General features: G+C 36.5%; 1 pseudogene; it reads right to left on the reverse strand.

The window, feature by feature from the left end:
- Positions 1-11,869: 11,869 nt before the first annotated feature.
- Positions 11,870-14,079, reverse strand: LOC142838198 (importin subunit alpha-1-like; annotated as a pseudogene).
- Positions 14,080-14,931: the final 852 nt, after the last annotated feature.

The raw sequence follows: 14,931 nt of genomic DNA on the forward strand, positions 1-14,931 counted from the left end.
GCCTCTCTGAAATATCAAAAGTTTCTAAAATCATAGTTTCTCTAAATTTTCCAAAGTCTCTGTAAAATTCCAAAGTCTCTTAACTGTGGATTTCTGTAAAATCAAAACATGAGCTGCACACTTTCTCATTACAACATTACAGAACCAGGGTACAGTCACAGTCAAATTAAAATGAACCAAGTTCAACAGCTTCAAACTCAATTTCAGACTGCAGGAACTCTCTCATGATGTTCTGAGATCCTCCAAAGAACTTGGGCAGCCCAGCACACTTAGCTTGCTTCCTTAAGCTCAGGTCTGCTCCACTATGCACATGTTGCTGTCCTTGATGGTCACTTCAAAATTACTGAATCTCTATTGCAAGTGGGCTATACTTTCACCAATAGCGTCTCCTGGCTTCTTTTCTGGGACTTTTGACCGTGCTACATGGTGCCAAGGCTCAGCCACTCTTTATGCCGACTTCAGTTCCGGAGTTTTCACTGCTTACTGAGGCTGTCTTGGCATCTTATTTGGTCCAAGCTTGAACTGCTCTTGATTGCTTGTTGGTGCCTCCAAAATAAGCTACACCTGGCAAGCTCTTACACTAATAAGTTCAACTGCCAACACGAGAAAAAGTCTCTTTAGAGCTTCATTATTTAAATAAAGACAAAATTTGCATTTTTCCAAAAGAGGGGTGCACCCACCCACTGAGACAGTGGGGCTGATCTATTGGGAGTTCACCAAGGCCAGCTGGACTATGACTGAAAAAGCATGGGATAAAACCGGACTCTCTGAACATGGCGAACAATGAGGGCTGATGAGAAGCCAAGGACAATGGCACGGGGTTTTGACCCTACTTCATATTCTGGCTTTGTGGGAGCCTATCCAGTTTGGATGTTCACCTTCCTAGATATGGACGGAGGGAGGAGGACCTTGGACTTTCCACAGAGCAGGGAACCCTGACTGCTCTTTGGACTGGAGAGGGAGAAAGAGAGGAGTCGGGGGAGGGGGAGAAGGTAGGAGGAGGGGGAGGGAAATGGGAGGCTGGGAGGAGGCAGAAACTTGTTTTTTCTTTTTCTCAACAAAAAATTTTTTAAAAAGTTGTTTTAGACAAACCTAAAAAATAAAAATTAAGAAAACTTATAAACCTGAAGAATTAAAGAGGAAAAAAGAAGCAAAAACTACAAGTTCACAGATGAAAAACAAAAGAAATTGATATCTACAGGTTGTACAAGTTGGCTTTTAGAAATAGTATACATACCCCAAATCTGTTTTTTTTAATTAAAATAAAGGACACAATGAAGATTAGGAAGTATAAACACAAACCTGTAGGTTTTTGAAAACTAATCCCAAAATAATACAACATGTAATCCCACCCAAACAAAATTAGAAACCCTTATGTATGTTATTTCTGAAAAAGTTGTTAAAGTCACATAGAAATTGAGACAAACAAACACTTGTAAACATTGCAAAACATAACAACTCTAGAAATACTGATATAGAGATGTATGTCTGGGGCTTTAGTGATTTTCAGGAAATTGGTAACAAATTCCAAAGTGTATCAATTGATTCAAAACAGCATTGCCAGATTGTAAATTCCAAAGTGTATCAATTGATTCAAAACAGCATTGCCAGATTGTAACATACCACATGAAATAAAGTGTATGTTAATAAACTCTATGAACAGGAAAGCAACTTCTAACTCAATAATCAGGGTAGCAGAACATACTATTTACAGGTTTATCACATAGCTTTCAAATGATGTTTATTGTCACATATTTATTATTATTTTTATATTCAAAAATACATTATTTTGTGATGTAAGACCTTCTGGTATGATGATGCAAATTATATTAAATATACTTTATTTTAAATGTGTTTTCAGCTCAGGACCAATGGAACTGAATCAAAGACCCAAATGTCAATCCACACACCTATGAACACCTGATTTTTGACAAAATAGCAAAAAGTATACATGGAAAAATGAAAGCATATTCAACAAATGGTGCTGGCATAACTGGATATCAAAATGTAGGAGAATGAGAATAGACCCATATCTATCACCATGAACAAAACTCAAGTCCAAATAGATCAAAGACCCCAACAGAAAGCCAGCCACATTGAACCATATAGAAAAGAAAGTGGGACGTATACTTGGACGCAGTGGCACAGGAGACAACTTCCTAAATATAACCCCAGTAGCACACACACAGAGAGCAGAAGTTAATAAATAGAATCTCCTGAAACTGAGAAGCTTCCGTAAGGCAAAAGACATGTCAAAAAGAAAAAATGACAGCCCACAGAATGGGAAAAGGTCTTCACTAACCCCATTTCAGACAGAAGAATGATTTCCAAACTATACAAAAAAAAAAAAAAAAAAAAACTTGACATCAAAAGTAAAAACAATTCAATTAAAATTGGGATACAGACCTAAACAGAGAACTCTCGACAGGAGAATCTAAAATGGCTGAAAGACACCTAAGGAAAAGTTCAACATCCTAAGCATCAGAGAAATGCAAATCAAAACAACTCTGAGAAATGCAAATCAAAACAGCTCTCACACCTGTCAGAATGGCCAAGATTAAAAACACTGATGGCAACTTATGCTGGAGAAGATGTAGATAAAGGGAACACTCTTCCATTTCTGGTGGGAGTGCAAAATGGTATAACCATGTTGGATCTCAGTATAGTGGTTTCTCAGAAAATTAGGAAACAACTTATTTCAAGACCAAACTATAACATTTGGGGGTATATACCCAAAGGATGCTCAATCATCCCACAAGGACATGTGCTCAACTATGTTCATAGCAGCATTATTTGTGATAGCCAGAACCTGGAAACAACCTAAATGCCCCGCAACCAAAGAATGAATAAAGAAAATGTGGTACATTTACACAATGAAGTACTACATAGAGGAAAAAAATAATGACATCTTAAAATTTGCAGGCAAATGGATGGATCTAGAAACCATCATATTGAGGGAGATAACCCAGACGCAGAAAGACATATAATATGTCTCATAAGTGGTTTTTAGACATAAAGCAAAGACAAACCAGCCTACAAGTAACAATCCCAGAGAACTTTGACAACAAAGAGGACCCTAAGAGAGACATACATGAATCTAATCTACATAGGAAGTAGAAAAAGACAAGATCTCCTGAGTAAATTGGGAGCATGGGGATCATGGGAGAAGGTAGAAAGGGAGGGGAGGGGAAGGGAGGGAAGCAGAGAAAAATATATGGCTCAATAAACCAATATATAAAAAAGTATATTCAGTATTAATAAAGTTGATAAAAATGTAACAAACTTTTTAAAATTTGATCAATTTTATTTTAAAAATTCGAATACCTTAAATAAAATGTATTTCTGGATAGAAAGGAACACAATTGGAAAACTGTTGTACCTTGTATAGGATCCCAACATTTTTGGTAGGTAAAACTTGAGTACAAATGCATAGTACCCAAAGGATTCAAAATGTGCCTGAGATAGTTTTCTGCACATATATAGTTTGCATGCTGGAAGCTTTAAAATTAAAGCATCTTCACTAAAACGTAAATAAAAGGCCATAACATAGACTGAAATATTCACATATCAAAGATTCTTGTGATAATCAGAATCTAGATTTTACACATTTTCTATAAGTTCAGGGTTTAAAGTGTAATTTGGCAGAATAATCAAAAACCCAAAAACTGAGTGTTTCCACCTAATACATTCATAAAAATGAAAATTGATAAGACATTAGGAGACAAAACTGCAGCCAAATATTTATTTCAAATTTACTAACATGTATGCACAATTAAAACAATTCAAAAGTAGAATTAGTTAAAATAATGATCAAACAGATCCATAATGTTTTATCACCAAAATATACAAACACATTTTTGAAAGATATATAATAGTTATGCCACATCTTACTAAAATGAAAACACTATTGATTTATATTTCACAGATTTATTGGCATATAATTCACATACCATAAAGTTCAACTATTTTGAGTGTACATTTCAATGACTTTTATTATATGCACTGAATTGTACAACTGTTACCACTATTCAAGTTAAACTGGGAGGTAGCCTTTAGGATGTGAGCTATTTTATCTTTAACATAGGTATGTTCCCTTTTTAAATTCCCTTTTTGTACAGCTTTAGTTACATCATATGTTTGGCTTTTATGGGTTTTCTTCTCATTTAGTTCAGAGTATTTCTTAAGGTTCTTTATTTTCTTATTTAGCTCACTGATTATTTAAATGTTTCTTAATTTCACATTTGTGAAATTTTTTCTTATTAATCTTTAACTTAATGACTCTATGTTCCCAAAATATACATTTTAATGAATTCATTCATTTTACATAAACTAGTGTTTATGAACTAACATAGAATTCATTTTTATACTGTTAAATATATGTGAGATTATGTAAATTTTGCTTCCACTGTTGTGCTTTTGAATTTTATTGGTCTTTTAATTAATTGTTCTATTTTGTCAAGCTGAAATAGAAACTGAAGTATTGGAGGCTTCAACTATTATTATAGAACTACATAGTTCCACTGTGTTCGTTAAGTCTGCACTGCCTCTAAATTGGGATTATGTTACTAGGATCATATATCTATAAAATTGTTATCTTCCTGATGGATTGATCCTTTTATGATTAAAGGCAACTTGTATATCTTTGTGACCACTTTTTATTGTATCAAAAATTTGCTTGATAATAACACAGCCATTTTAACTCTCTTATACCTGTTTATCACAGGATATATATATATATATATATATATATATATATATATATATATACATATATATGTGTGTGTGTGTGTGTGTGTGTGTGTGTGTGTGTGTGTGTTTTAAAAGTTTCTACTGTAGACAACACATATTTGGGTATAGATTTTTTGTTTCATTCACTTTACATTATATCTCTTTTGGTTTGATAGTTTAATCCATTCACAATTAATGTATTAATGTTTTCTGCATGGTTGAATTTCCTTGGTCTGTTTTGATGTATGTCTCCTAGAATCTTACGACTGTTTCCATTTCTTTCCTTTTTTATTAACTTTTGAATTAATGGAATATTTTCTTGTGTAATAATTTGTAAGCCAAAGCTGCTCATTTGTTCATTAATCACACAGAAACTATATTAATTACAACACTGTTTAGCCTATTAGCTCAGGCTTCTTATTAAGTAACTGTTACATCTTAAATTAACTCATTTCTGTTAATCTGTGTATCACGACAAGGCTGTGGCCTACTGGTGAGGTTCCAGCATGTCCTTCTCCTTCAGCAGCTGCGTGGCATCTGCCTCTTTTGGCAGCTACATGACCTTTCTTTGATTCTACCTACTTTTTCCATATGTTCCTTCCAGCCTGGCTGTATTATGTCCTGCCATAGGACAAAGTAGCTTCTTTATTAACCAATGGTAATAAAACATATTCATAGCACACAGAGGGGACTCCCACATCAACAATTCAGGACATTTAGAAAATTTTATTCATTTTTCATATTGATTTAATTGTCAACAGATATTTCAGTTAGGTTTTTAATTATATTTATAAAATTTAATGTCAGTGTGATATAGAAAGTTTAACACCCAGCAACTTTTCCATCTCTTTATTATAAATTGTACATTTGTGTATATTATTACAAACAGACAAAACATGATTAATTCATGTAGGATATTTTACCTATTAAAAAGTAAAGGCAGTAAAAAATATTTTTATATCATTTGGTATTTTTTATTCATTTTATCTGTTTCCGTGAATTCATGGAACAATCCAATATTGTTACATTCTAATATATTTTTCTCATTAATTCATTACATGTTATATTATGATCTAGTGTATTTTATTTCTATGTGTTTTAGCCTCATTAATAACATTAAACTCATATTAACTTACATCATTTTGAATTCTTTAATATATATATAGTATTTAATTACTGAAAAATTAATTTACTGATATTCTGTTTCTGTGAATTTTGTACCCAATGTATTATCAGACATTTATCATCAAATTGTATACTATTACGACTATTACATTGTAAGAATGTATTTATTTCAGATTTTGTTTATATCTCAAAAAATTAAGAATAAAATTAACCAAAATGTATTTCACTGGTATTCCTTATTTGTTTCCATTTCAAGGATTTTTTCACCTTGGATTCATTCAAAATTATTATTTTCTAATTTGTTTGTTTCTTTCTTGGTTTTCTGTCCTGAAACTAGCTCATGTAGATCGGGCTGGCCTTGAATTCGCAGAGATCTGCCTGCCTCTGCCTCATGAGTTATGGGATTAAAGGCGTGCGCCACCACCACCTGGCTTTATAATTTCTTTGTGATGAATTGTGTGTTTTGTAACAAAGACATATTCTTTTGAATATAGATTTTAAGGCAGCATATTCTGCCTTTCAGTTCTTGAGAGTTTTTTCTGAATGTAACACTCAGTTGGCATTAAGAGGCTTGCTGATGATACCAAGATACCTAGGCCATCCTGGAGTCTCCATAGAATGCCACAAAAGTATTAACTTTAATCACCTCTGCCAAAATATTTATTGTCTCAATAAACATTGTTGCATGTCGTCTCAAAGAAATTATCCTCCAGAAGACTTGAAAATACAAATTAATCGTGGACAGTTCATGTGGTACCCCTCTCTGAACGGTTGCCTGTCATCCTAGGGAAAGTTATCAAATCCACTCCAAAGTGTAAACTAAGACACCCCTTATTTCTCTTTAGAAGAAGTAAAAAAAAAATGTAGCCAAACATTTTACCCTAACAAAATAGAGGCATTTGACCAAAACCACATTGTATTTTTTTCTGAATAGCACTTTAGACCTTTGCATGCTATTCAGCTTCTTTTATTGTCAATTTCAGTACATTTTATCCCTCTGTAGTTTTGAGATTTTTCTAAAAATTTTTTAACAGGTTTGATTTATGAATTTATGGCACTTTCATTTCTTAAATGGTCTGCTCTTCAGGCTGATGAGAGAGGGGGAGTTGATTGGGGGACGGGGAGGAATATGGGAGGCAGGGGCAGGGAAGAGACAGAAATCTTTAATAAATGAATTAAAAAAAATATGATGGTTGCCTTTCAACAAAAACAGGTTAGTGACTATTACTATAAAACTACATTTCTTCTCATTCAGTGTGCTATAATACGAAAAAATAAATAAATTAAATGATAAGCTAACCATGATTCTTGTGCCACATAATGAGAACACCATTAATTAGAAGCTGCACATGGCACGGCAAGAATTTTAATGATAAAAATATGTAGTCAGGAAAAGAATTTAGTATCAAGAAAAAGGAATTTGGTAGAAAAAAAACCCTTTCTTCAAACTTCAAGGAAAAATAAACTTTTAAGAGAATAAATGGGATGAGAGTTAAACATCTTACTTCTCAAAATATTAATGTAATAATATGCCCTAACTTCATCATGCTCTGAGTAGTGGAGACGGCAAGGCATGCAGATTCTTCAGAATGGTTTGATAGTGAAACAAAAGGTTTCTCCTTCTGCTCTGAACTTTCTGCAACACTAGAAAATCCCAGCTGGGAAACTCTGTGGTGTTGACTCAAGAGAAAGAGAGGTAAAGTCTTCTCTCAGAAGCAATTTTCAGAGACAAATAGCAAATAAACTACCCGTGACGTCTCATGTGTTGGCGAGAGAGCGTTCTGTTTAAAGCACTCACATTAAAAGAAAATCAGCTCTAATCATTGAGCTCTACAATAACATTCTTTGGAAGAAATGGGTAGGTTTCTATTGCATGATAAATAGGTACACAAAACAAATAATTGTGTCACCATGGAAACCAAGACTTTACATACACATCTATAGTATAATAGAAACTCTGTGGTCCCTGAAAACAAATTTGAGAAAAGCAACCACTATCAGGATTAGTATGTTTTGTATTCTTAAGTTTTGATATTTCTTGGATTCTTACCATTTACTTAACCTCATTAAAAAAAAAAAACATTTTGAGAAAAGAGATCTACATATTCAGTGCAATGCCCAGCAAAATCCCAGCAAAATTCTTCACAGATATTGAAAGAACAATATTTAATTTCATAGGGAAAAGCCAAAAACCCAGAACAGCCAAAACAATTCTGTAAAATAAAGGAACTTCTGGAGGCATCACAATCCCTGACTTCAAACTCTACTACAGAGCTATAGTAATAAAAACAGCCTGGTATTGGCATAAAACAGACATGAGGACCAATGGAATCCAATCAAAGACCAGGAAATCAATCCAAACACATACCAACACCTGATTTTTTTTATTTCTTTCTTTATTTATTTATTAAAAATTTCTGCCTCCTCCACGACACCGACTCCCATTTCCGTCCCCCTCACCCCGATCAAGTCCCCCTCCATCATCAGCCCAAAGAGCAATCAGGGTTATGTAGGATTTTTACCAATCCTACATAAGACAGAGAGCTAATCTCCAAAATACACAAAGAACTCAAAAAAAAAAACTGGCCATCAAAAGAAGAAATAAACAAATAAAAAAATTGGAGTATAGACCTAGACAGAGAATTCTCAACAGAGGAATCTAAAATGTCTGAAAGACACTTAAGGAAATGTTCAACATCCTTAGGCACCTGAGAAATGCAAATCAAAGCAACTCTTAAATTAGATTTTATACCTGTCAGGTAGGCCAAGATCAAAAATACTGTGGACAACTTATGCTAGAGAGGATGTAGGTAAAGGGAACACTCCTGCATTGCTTTTGAGAGTGCAAACTGGTACAACCTACCTCAAGACCCAACAATACCACTTTTGGGTATATACCCAAAGGATGCTCAATCATACCACAAGGACATATGCTCAACTATGTTCATAGCAGCATTATTTGTGATAGCCAGAACCTGGAAGCAACCTAAATGCCCCTCAAATAAAGAATGGATAAAGAAAATGTGGTACATTTACACAATAAAGTACTATACAGTGGGAAAAAATAATGACATCTTGAAATTTGCAGGCAAATGGGTGGATCCAAAAAAATCATATTGAGTGAGGTAACTCAGATCCAGAAAGACAAATATAATACATACTCACTCATAAGTGGCTTTTAGACATAAAGCAAAAAAAAAAAACAGTCTACAATTCACAATCCCAGAGAACCTAGACAGCAGTGAGGACCCTAAGAGAGACAGACATACATCTAATCTACATAGGAAGTAGAAAAAGACAAAATCTCCTGAGTAAATTGGGAGCGTGGGGACCATTGGAGAAGTTAGAAAGGGAGGGGGAGAAAATAAGGGGAGCAGAGAAAAACATAGAGCTCAATAAAAAACAATGACAAAGAATAAATTAATAAGAAACATTTTATATTTTTCTTCAAGTCATTTATGAAATTTTGAGTGATTTTAAGCAGTTGAATTTAAAACTTCAGCTTATGTGCTGCTCAAATAATTCACTCTTTCAAAAGACCTAAATTCAGTTCTCAGTAGTCACATTGGGCAGTTCACAACCACCTGTAATTCCCTCCCTGGGAATCCAATGCTCTTTTCTGGCCTTTGTTGGCTTACAGATACACATTGGCATACAATCACACAGAAACATGCACAAATCAAAATAAAATAACTCCACTTTAAAGTGCAGTTTAATGGTTTTAAATAGTGTATATTTAAATAAAGGGACTACTGGGCCATTCAAATACACATCCTCATTCGTGAGAGCGTGGTAGTAGGAGAACAGAGCACCAGCCAAATTATCCAAATCTCTAGTTCTGGTTCTGTTCTCATTAAATCGGTATGCGCCTTTGGAAAAAGCCATTCATCTTTCTGAGAGCCAATTTTCTCATTCATGAAATGAGTCTTATATGTCAAAGTCCCTGGAATGAGGCCACATTTCTGTGCCAAGGTCAATGATTCTTTGTAAAATTCCTAACTTTGCATGAGAGTGTAGACCTTCTTCTCTCATACATGAGTCCTTTTTATTAAGAAGCACTGTCCACAGTGTGTACCACCATGAACCTATAATTCCACATGGAAAGGCCCATAAAAATAGCACAGAATGTATTAACTATGCCTTTCATTGTTTATATCCTATTTGGAGTGTAACTGACTTCATATTCATGAACATTTTTCTTCAAATTTGTTTGAATATGTATATTTTGCATATAAATAAAAGTATAATTAACATAGTTGAGGACTAAGAAGATTGCTCAGTGGGTAAATGCCTTCTACATGGCATAAAGATCTGAGTTCAGATCCCAGCCCCCTGTAAATGTCAGTGAAGAGTTGTAATCACAGTTCTGGGTGAGGCAAAATGAGCAGATCTCCCATAGGCTTCCAGACCAGCACTCCGGATGGAATGTTGAGCTCCAGGTTCAGGGAGAACTTTCTCTCAAAACATACAGTGGAGAGCGGTAGAATAGGACCTGACACCCACCTCCACCTTCTGCATACACACGAATGAGTGGCCTACCCACCTGTGATCCCTACATACATGTGCACAAACACATACATATATGCACACCAATAATACGATAAAATAAAGAACATGGTTCAATGTATTTCCTGAAGCGGTAAAAAGTATTCATAAAAACAACTATTGTGAAATTTTATTTTCCTTGAATGGCGTGAAAAATAATCTTTAGTTTTGTTGTCCAAATCTGAATGAGTATTTGGAATATCCTAGAGTTTGCAATTGGAAGAAAGGGCTAGTCAGATTAATTGATTCACTGCCTGAGAGACCCTTTAAAAGACCTATAGAGTAGACACACACAAGAGCATGCTTATCTAAAGAATCTTACAATGCTAATTTTAACCTACTTTTTTTTCATTTACTTGCATCAATTTCAATTGGGTAAATACAGTTAGTGGTTTTCTTTTGTGCTATAGAGAGACAGATAGATGACAGGTTTAGATAGATAAATGGATGGATGGATGGATGAATAGATGGATAGATAGATAGATGTCACAGCATTACTAGCTTTAGTGATATTTTGTATCTACAAAATGGACATATTTATTTTAAAAATTAATTTCCTTTATTTTATCAAGCATTACCTTTTATTGTAAGCAAAGTTGTGAGTTTTTGATAATACTTGAGAACAAGAAATCAGAAAATTGACTTTCCTATATGTGTGAAAATGTTCAATCATAAAACATTAAATATGTCACCATAATTGTATCATTAAGAATTGTCACTATCAATTATAAAAAAAGTTATTCTTGTTGCTTTCAATGGAAAGCAACATTGAAACTGAGGAACTGTTTGCAGATTAGAATCATTTTTACTGAAATTGATCTGAATATTATAATTAATATACAAACAAAAGTAAATATGTAGATCAAATTTAACATCATCCCAAACTGGACACCTTTAATTGTAGCATTCAGGAGGCAGAGGCAGGGACATTTCTTAGTTCAAGGTTAGCATGGTCTATGGAACAATTTCAAGGACAGTCAGAGGTGCGCAGAGAAATCCTGTCTCTAAAAACAAAAATAAAATATAAATAAATAAAATCATCCCAAACTTTAAATTTACATAACTCCATAATTATTCAGTTTTATCAATGCTATGAACACGATTCAGATACAGCAGTCTCTTACATAATAATTTCCTGGAAAGAGCAATGCCACCTCATATTGACATATCTACCTCAATGAATTAATATTACATAAGAAAGAAAAAATTTAATTTTGCTTTTTTTTTCTTTAGGGATGGAACATAATCTTTATTTACAGGACACTGCAGGATATGAAATTCCACATAGAAATAAGAAACTCAGAGGAAAGCTTCATGAAGTATGTACAGTTTATAACTGTTCAAGCATAGTTTCTTTGTAAAAGGTGCTACAATAACAAACCACATTTAAAAAGAGTTCTTAGAGGAAACAGTAAGACAAATTTATGAGAAACACAGCACATAGCTAAGAACTTTGTGCCTCAGCTTGACATTAGAAATTAAAGGTCCCGGGGGCCCCATCCTGAACGTGGAAGGCAAAGCCTTCGGAGGTAGCTTCTGGCACCACATTATGATCTTCCTTTTCCTCCACTGAGAAATATTTCTCAATCAAGCTCAATGAGGCTTTGTATACAGACTCATTTTCATGGCTCTGTAGTGCTCAATTTTGTCCAAGCCCCCACACTCTTCAATCATCATACTGAGTGTCTCTGTCTCACCTAGTTTCTCAGCAGCCTGAAAGATATTTGAAATGGCATCAAGAGTAACCAAAATAATTTTGGTATATTTTGCACTGAAGAGGTTCGTCAAAGGTTCTATTATGCCACAATGCACAAGATACACAATCTGTTCAACTGTCCCACCACCGGTGTAGTTGGTTACAGCCCACACAGCTTCCTTCTGCGTCTTAAAGTCGGCCTTAGAAAGGAAACCAACAAGAAATGGGACTAAGCCATGATTCACAACTTGTTGTATCTGGTCCTGGCATCCAGCTTTGATGTTTGACATTGTCCACATGGCTTCCTTTTGGATATTAGTTTTGGGGTTTGTCAGCAGGCTGGGAAAGACTGCAAGAGCTCCTGCACCTATCACAATTTGCGTCTGTGCAGCTGTCCCAGTGACTCTCAGTGTGGGAGTCACAGTTGGCAATTCAGTAGCTCCCAGAAGCTTCACAAGTTGGGGCACAACTTCTGTCTTCGCAACCATTTCAATGTGCTCGTGTGGGCCATCAGTCAAATAGGAGATAGCCCAGCAGGAATCTGCTAACACTTCTGGATCATTGTGATGTAGCAGACAAACTAAAGTAGGAAGAATCTGCTCAACTGCATCTAAGGGGGGAAGGGGGTTGCAGGATTTTTGTTTCGACAAAAGTTTGAAAGTGTCCAGGTAAGATTACATAAGTAACCACATGCCAAGGAAAACAGGTCAGGAATTGCAAGAAGTGCCAACAGTGGGTCAACTGCACCATATTTGATAACTAGGTCTCGGAAACCTGACCCATCACCTGCAATGTTTCCAAGAGCCCACACAGCTTGCTCGCTGATGTGAGCATGGGGGGGATGCCAAGAGAGAGATGAATGCTGGGATAGCACCTCCATCCACCACTGGCTTGGTCTGTTCAGATGTTCCAGAAGCAATGTTAGTAAGCGCCCAAGCAGATTCAAACTGAAAGGGACTACAATCAGTTTTGCCCAAGAAGGACACAAATTTGGGGATCAAACTAGCCCGGATAATGTTGTCTATAGGAGGCCGTTTCTCCCTAGAAAGCAGTTTCCGAGGGCTTGAGTCGCTTGGAGCTGGCTTTCCAAATTGGTGCTGTTTATGCCTTTAACAATGTCCTCAACATAAACAAAGAACATTGAGCCTATAATTCATGATCCTAGAGAAGCTAAATAAGGAGAACCCAAAGAAAAACATATAGGCATCCTCCTGAATGTTAACCTTCATCGAGCAATGAAAGGAGACAGAGACAGAGACCCACATTGGAGCACCCGACAGAAATCTCAAGGTCCAAATCAGGAGCAGAAGGAGAGAGAGCAAGAGCAAGGAACTCAGGACCGCGAGGGGTGCACCCACACACTGAGACAATGGGGATGTTCTACTGGGAACTCACCAAGGCCAGCTGGCCTGGGTCTGAAAAAGCATGGGATAAAACCTGACTCGCTGAACATAGTGGACAATGAGGACTACTGAGAACTCAAGAATAATGGCAATGAGTTTTTGATCCTACTCCATGTACTGGCTTTGTGGGAGCCTAGGCAGTTTAGATGCTCACCTTACTAGACCTGGATGGAGGTGGGTGGTCCTTGGACTTCCCACAAGACAGGGAACCCTGATTGCTCTTCGAGCTGACGAGGGAGAGGGACTTGATTGGGGGAGGGGGGGGAATGGGAGGCGGTGGCGGGGAAGAGACGGAAATCTTTAATAAATAAATAAATTTTTAAAAAAGAAAAAAAAAAACAATGTCCTCAACATACCAATTTACAGTACCCTGATTGTTGAGGTTTTCCTGCAAGAGAGAAATAGCATCATCAGGGAATGAGCTGACGTTCCTCCTTTTCAGCATCCAGTCATCTTTCTTTGCTCTCCTCAGTTCCACATTGACTTCTATTCGGTGGTGACACATTTCTGCACTGTCTTTTCCCTTGTTCTTGAGTCTGTAAGCTGGGCAGCTGATGAATTAGCATTCTCATTCGACGACATGGTTGCAGGAATAAGGGAGTAAGCTAGTAAACAAGAGAAGGCTGCACAGCGGGCTCAGGCATCCACGAAAGGCCGTGCGGGGCTTGGGGACTGCAGGGTCAACGGCCCTCGAAACGTCCACTGCTCCTCAGCCCTCAGACTTGGTACCTGCTTTTTTCATCCGATGCAGCAAAGAGGGCCTGCTTGTGAGGATTTCTCTCCTTCCCAGTTCCCACAGCTGGCAAGCCCCAAAGAAAATCACACAGAGATCTCCATGAGTTGTAAAACTGATTGGCCCATTAGCTCAGTTTTCTTATTAGCTCTTGTAGCTTATATTAACCCATTATTCTTATCTATGTTAACCACATGGCTCGATACTTTTTTCAGCCAGACAGATCGCATGTTGCCTCTTAGGTGGTCTGGGCTGGACTGGAAGGAATGGGCTTCCTCCTTTCTAACATTCTCCTGTTCTCATCACCCCGCCTCTACTTCCTGTCTGGTTGACCTGCCTATACTTTCTGCCTGGCCAATCAGCGTTTTATTAAAATACATGATTGATAGAATACAGACAATTCTCCTGCACCAATCCTACAGATATATTTTAAATGTTTTTAATTTAATTTTATTTTTTTATTGAAAAAAAATTTCTGCCTCCTCCCAGCCTCCCATTTCCCTCCCCCTTCTCCCGCCCCTCTCCCCCTCCCCCACTCCTCTCCCCCTCCCTCTCCAGTCTGAAGAGCAGTCAGGGTTCCCTGCCCTGTGGAAAGTTCAAGGTCCTTCCCCCTCCACCCAGGTCTAGGAAGGTGAACATCCAAACTGGCTAGGCTCCCACAAAGCCAGAACATGAAGTAGGATCAAAACTCCGTGCCATTG

The sequence above is a fragment of the Microtus pennsylvanicus genome, chromosome 19 (assembly GCF_037038515.1).
Source record: "Microtus pennsylvanicus isolate mMicPen1 chromosome 19, mMicPen1.hap1, whole genome shotgun sequence".
Lineage (NCBI taxonomy): Eukaryota > Metazoa > Chordata > Mammalia > Rodentia > Cricetidae > Microtus > Microtus pennsylvanicus.